Source organism: Triticum aestivum, chromosome 1A, assembly GCF_018294505.1.
Source record: "Triticum aestivum cultivar Chinese Spring chromosome 1A, IWGSC CS RefSeq v2.1, whole genome shotgun sequence".
Classification (NCBI taxonomy): Eukaryota; Viridiplantae; Streptophyta; class Magnoliopsida; order Poales; family Poaceae; genus Triticum; species Triticum aestivum.
Genome location: NC_057794.1, coordinates 564,667,927 through 564,673,750, shown reverse-complemented (window position 1 = coordinate 564,673,750; position 5,824 = coordinate 564,667,927).

Genomic DNA, 5,824 nt, shown 5'->3' with positions numbered 1-5,824 from the left:
CTGTAGCAGTAGGCTGTAGGCAGCCCTTTTTTTACTCTGCAATTTGTTTTGAGGGGTTTTACTCTGCAATTTATTTGCTTGCCTTCCTATGTCTCCTACTAGCTGTAGCTACACCGAGGGTCCGTCCGTCCTAGTGTACTCCCACGCGTTTGTTTAATGCACGTATGTGTCCTGGGGCTGGCTCTGCCATGAGTAGACCATGATGATGCTCATCATCATCACATCTATTCTAGCACCACGCACGTCGCTGTAGATAGAGAGACGTGTGTTCTCTCTGCATACATCCTCTTCACCCAGAGCTATGCATGCATGCATGAGTGTGGTGGATGGATATTACATATGTCATGCGTGTGAATAAAATGGGTGTGTGTATGTGTATGTGGAGGCAAGCCATGGATACTCTACTTTTCCTGCTCTGATCCGCCGCCCGGACCGTCACGCCAAGCACGGCCATGGCGCGATACTCTACTTGCATGCACACAGTTTGTACGAAGATTCGGGCCTGTTTATACGTAAGCAAATATCTGCACGGCCATGACGGGACAACGGCGCCTAGGCCGACAGGATCGACACGTCCGGAAGGTGGAGGGCAATAAATGGTCTACTTGTCTCACGGTAGCGGCAGCCCGACGTTGGCCGCCGTGGACGGGACGGATAGTCTAAGAAGAAAGAACGGGACAGACAAATCGAATCGTGACCTTAAACCCCGGCCGGCGAGCGAGGACCACGTAGTAGTGGCAGTACCACATGTGATCCCGACCGGTGATACGCGCTCCTCCATCGGCGAAGATGGATGGACCACGCACGGGGTTGGCTTGCCGACCGGGCAAATAATGGCGAGGTGGCGTGCCACCGCACGGACATTAACGTCTCGCTCGAACCGGAACGCCCCAACGAACCAGGCGGGACAAGACTCGCCGTGTTAGGGCATCTCCAGCCGCGATTCTAATAGGCCCTCCCAAGCGATTTTATCACGCCGGCGCTAAAAAAACGGTCCAGTCACGCCCCCACAATCTTGTTTTTCGCCGGTTCGAGCCAAAACTAGTGCTGGTGGACCCAGACCGAACCTGGCGCCCTGGGGCGCTTGGGGAGCCAGCACAAGCGAAATAGGCGCGTGGGTCCGCCCTGGCGGCGACCCAAGGGTCTTTTCCCGCCGCTTCTTGACGCTTTTCCCGCTCTGGCATCTCCTTCGCTCGCTCGCCTTCCTCCCACCATTTCCTCCCTTTCTCCCGCCAAACCCCCTCCAGCTCGTCTTCCAGTCGCCGCCATGGCGCCGAAGAAGTACGCCATGCCGCGCGCGGCGGCAACCACGACTGGCACCGTGGCCCAGCCAAAGCAGAGGAAGCCGAGGGCGCCACCATCGAAGCCACCGGGCATGTAGAACGCTGAGTGGAGGGTGGAAGTTCAGCGACGCGACGCAGTCACCACCGACCGGCGGAACAGGGCCATTGCCAAGAAGGCCCGCGACAACGCGGCGCGTGCAGCGGCGTCTTCCTCATCGGTCGACCACGCGGGTATGATGAATCCACCCGTCGTCAGCCACGCCCAGTACGCGCCCTGGGGACAACAAGGCGTCGGATCTCCATGGGGATCATCGTCGCCCGGCTACGCCGACGGCGACGCGCACGGGGGGTTCAACCCAAACGTGACCTTCCCCCATGGCCACCCCGCGACGCGCACACCCTCGCCCGCCTTCGTCGGCGTGCAGTACCCTCCATACAACTACTCGCCGCCCGCCGCCTACGCGTCCGCACCGACGCCCCATCTCCGCCGTGGGCCGCTGCCCTTCTCGCACCTCGGCGACACGGACGACACAGGAGCCGACATGGACGACATCATCGCGACAGGATCGACCGCGGCCGCCGCGTCTCCCGGGTTCGCAACCCAGGACGAGGTAGTGGATCTCAGCGGTGACATGGAGGCCGAGCTCGGCTACGTCTACGGCGAGGACGCGCACGAAGCGCAGGAACCCGAGGAGGAGGAGGAGGAGGAGCCAGCTCCTGATCCAACAAAGGGGCACCAGAAGAAGAAGCGGGCGGCTAGGACAGCTGAAGGGCGCATCAAGTGGACATCCAAGGAGGAGGAATGCCTCGCCGAAGCATGGAAAGTCGTCTGCCTCGACCCGGCACGAACCAGAGCTTCGAGACGTACTGGGACCGCATCAAGGCCGAGTTCGACGAGCGGAAGCTCGTCGACCCGTACTTTAAAGGCGTCTACATGCAGCGCGGCTCCAAGGTGATGGCGAACCATTGGGGCGTATCCAGTTGGCGTGCAACAAATGGCATGGAATCGTCGAGAAGGTCGCGGCTCGCCCGGAGAGCGGCACCAGCGTTGAGGATCAGGTACACACGCCGTTCGCCCGCATCTCTTTGTCGTCAACGCCCGCCGCCCGCCAACTGTTTGTTCCTTCACGCAGCTGCTGTGTATGTTCACCATGTATCGGCGTGACAACCAAGACGCCGACTTCAAGCACCTTCACGTCTACAAGCGCATTGACAAGTGCGAGAAGTGGGCGGAAGTCCGACGTACCATCGACAAGGCCAAGGAGACATACAAGCCGGACGCGACGACTCCGGACGCGTCAGAGGGGCGGCCGGACGACCACAAATTGGCAAAGAAGGGGAAAAACACCGACGCGGCAACCGCGCGAGTGCAGGAGTCCATCGAGCATTGCCTCGCCGACGCCCAGGCCCGGGCCGTCCTACGTGAAGAGAAGACCGAGGCGCGGTGGTCGTCGCTGATGAAGAACAGCGCCATCAAGCTCGACCTGCTCTGGACGAACGTCGCCGCGAAGAAGAGGAACACCGACATGACTTTTCTGATGGGCGGGGCGGACATGCTTCAGAGCAACGACGAGCAGCTCAGGGCGTGGTACATGGCGGAACGCGGCCTCATCCTGAACCAGATGCAGACGGCAACGCCGACGACGCAAGCTCCCGCGCCCACGACCACACGGACGCCAAGCCTGAACGACGCCTCTACATCGCCGCCCAGCAGTGCCGAAGCCGCGCCGACACAGCCCAGCACCGAAGTAGCTCCGACACCGCCGAGCCCGCGCACGCTGACTCCGCCAACGCCTGGAGCCGACCCCGCCGAGTGAATCATTGCGCACGCGAACTTGCGGCGTGCGGCGCTCTGTTTTTTGTAACGCCAGACTACGTCCGATCGCCGGATTTGTGGCGTCTTTTGAGAGCGGGAACGACCAAGTTTAAATTTCCCGCATACTGAGGCCGGCGCTTGGAGGCGTGACTGGGAGCTAGATCGCCCCCAGGGACCAAACTAGCGTCGGCACACCCCAGACCGTTCTATTTAGACGCCCTGGGGGGCCTAACTGCTGGAGATGCCCTTAATATTGCCCGGGCTAGCTGCAGCTGAGGATTTCTCTCGTGGAGGAGGAGATGGGGGGACACGGGCAGATGGCTACAGCGCCCGACCCGAGTAATGGACGCCCGGGCTTAAACCCGGGCAAACGTCGGGCCGGGCCGGGTTTCGGGCCGGGCTTATAAAAGCCCGACCTTCATTTCCCAAGCCCGAGCCCGGCCCGAAGCCCGAAATACTCCCTGTTTTCAAGCCCAAGCCCGGCCCGAAGTCAAGCCCGAAGCCCGAAAGCCCGGCCCGAACGCTTTTTTTTAGTGTACGCACGTGCAAGCCCGGCCCGAAGCCCGAAAGCCCGGCCCAAAATACATAAAAAATGAAGCCCGAGCCCGGCCCGAACTATCTTCCGGGCTGCAAAACTAGGCCCGAGCCCGGCCCGAACGTCAAGCCCGGCCTGGGTTTTTCGGGCCGGGCTCGGGCCGGGTCGTCGGGCCGGGCTGCCCATGCCCGGGTTTACCCGGGCTGCAGGAGGGGAGGTACGGTTCCTCCGCCTTCGATGCGCTTTGACCCCATCCACCTCCGCCATTAACTACTCACCTCACCGTGCTTGTCAATGCTGTGATGGTGTGCGTAGCTTCATGTACCGTACTGTACCAGTACTATACCACCAACTCCTGTACGCCGGCCTGGACACGAGACAAGAAGCTGCAAATACACGGGCCGAAGCGGAGTGGGAGCAGGAGTAGCAGACGGACTGGCGCGGGTGGTAGCAAGGGTCTACGCCTACACGTAGTACGTACGCGCGTAAATACAGTCAGTGCCGTGCGCCGCAGGGCTGCCTGCCACAAGTACGCCCACTTACACACTTCTGTACCGGTGCTTGGGGGGCAAATTAGGGAGGGGCAGGTCAGTCCGTAGGAGTGATTCCGTGAAAACGGCCTATACGGAGCATTTTCGCTTGTATACTGTATAGTGTTGGTACTGTTAATGTGGATGGCAGGAAGAGCGCGTGTATTGTGGAGAGTGGACAGGGATCGAGGGGAAGTATCTAGTGCTCCCAGGCCTAGGATGCTCCCGGTGCTCCGATGCGAAAAACATTTTTTAAAATGTTCAAAAAAATTTAAAAAAAATGCAGCACATCGACGGAACATCGATGTCTCTTATCATAAAATTTCAAATCAAAATTTGAGACATTGCTCAAGATACAAAAATGACAAATTTGACATCAATGTGATAATGTGCCAAAACTAAAGCCCAACTTATGTTATATACAAAAATTTGTCATTTTTGTATCTCAAGCAGTGTTTCAAATTTTGATTTGAAATTTTGTGACAAGAGACATTGATGTTCCGTCGATGTGCTGCATTTTTTTTCAGAATTTTTTGAACATTCTAAAAATATTTTTGGACATTTAGAGCACCGGGAGCACCCCAAGCCTGGGAGCACTAGATATTTTCCCCAGGGATCGATGATGTGATGTACTACTGCTGCTGCTCTTCTTGCTCGGTGCCGTCGGGTGTTCCAAGCTAGGCCATTATCCAAATTTCAGAGTTTTGAGTTTCAAGTGGAGTATCCGAATCTGCTGTCACGTGGCCTGGATAAACAGGATAAGGGCATCTCCAATCCCGATCTTCATACTGCCCCCCCCCCCCCCCCCCACACACACACGTCTGTATCGCGTTGTTCGGACTGCGAAAGCCATCCAGCACGGGGCTGTATCGATCCGCCGAGCGATTCGGAAGTGTTTTCTCTCGCAAACTGAAGACAAACGTGAGTGGGTGGGGGAGGGAGGTTGCCGGCGTCCGACCGCTCTCAAGCGCGCGACTAACCGTCCTGGCCCACCCAAACCCTCTCCCTCGTCTGTGGGCGCTTCCCGTCAGAAACGGTCAGCGCCGCTCCAAAGTGTCAATGCCGCATTCATGCGCGGCCAGAGCTGATGTGACCTCTCACCGCCGCCGGCTCTTTGAATCCTATATAAGTAAAATAAGAAAGTCCAAAAAGTTATACGTTGGAGCAACCCAAAACTCATCTGTGTTTGTTCTTGTTGTTTGATCTCGTGCCTACCACCTCTGATTCGATCCGTAAGCCAACAAGTGTTTGATTGCATCACTGAAAAATACATGAATATGCTCATTGGTTGCGTTATTCAAACTCGTGCAAATTTTCTTCTGAAAATGTACACTAGTCGAGCATTTAATTTGTTTGCCCAATATGTACCTAGTACAAACCAAAGCGGTTCCCTTAGAAAAAGAGAACCATTGTGTATCTGGTGCATTTCAGCAGTGGCAAAGCCACGAACAAGTTGGGTAGTCAATTGACTACCCAGCTTTTTGGTGAAACTAGCATATAAGTGTAGAAATATTGAAACAAATTTGTATAAATTCATATAGTTGACTATACAATTTTAAATTGACTATCCAAGACAACATTTCAGGCACCGCCACTCCATTTCAGTCATATGTTAGCATATCAAAGGAAGGGCTCTGTCTCTTGATTGTATGGATTCCAT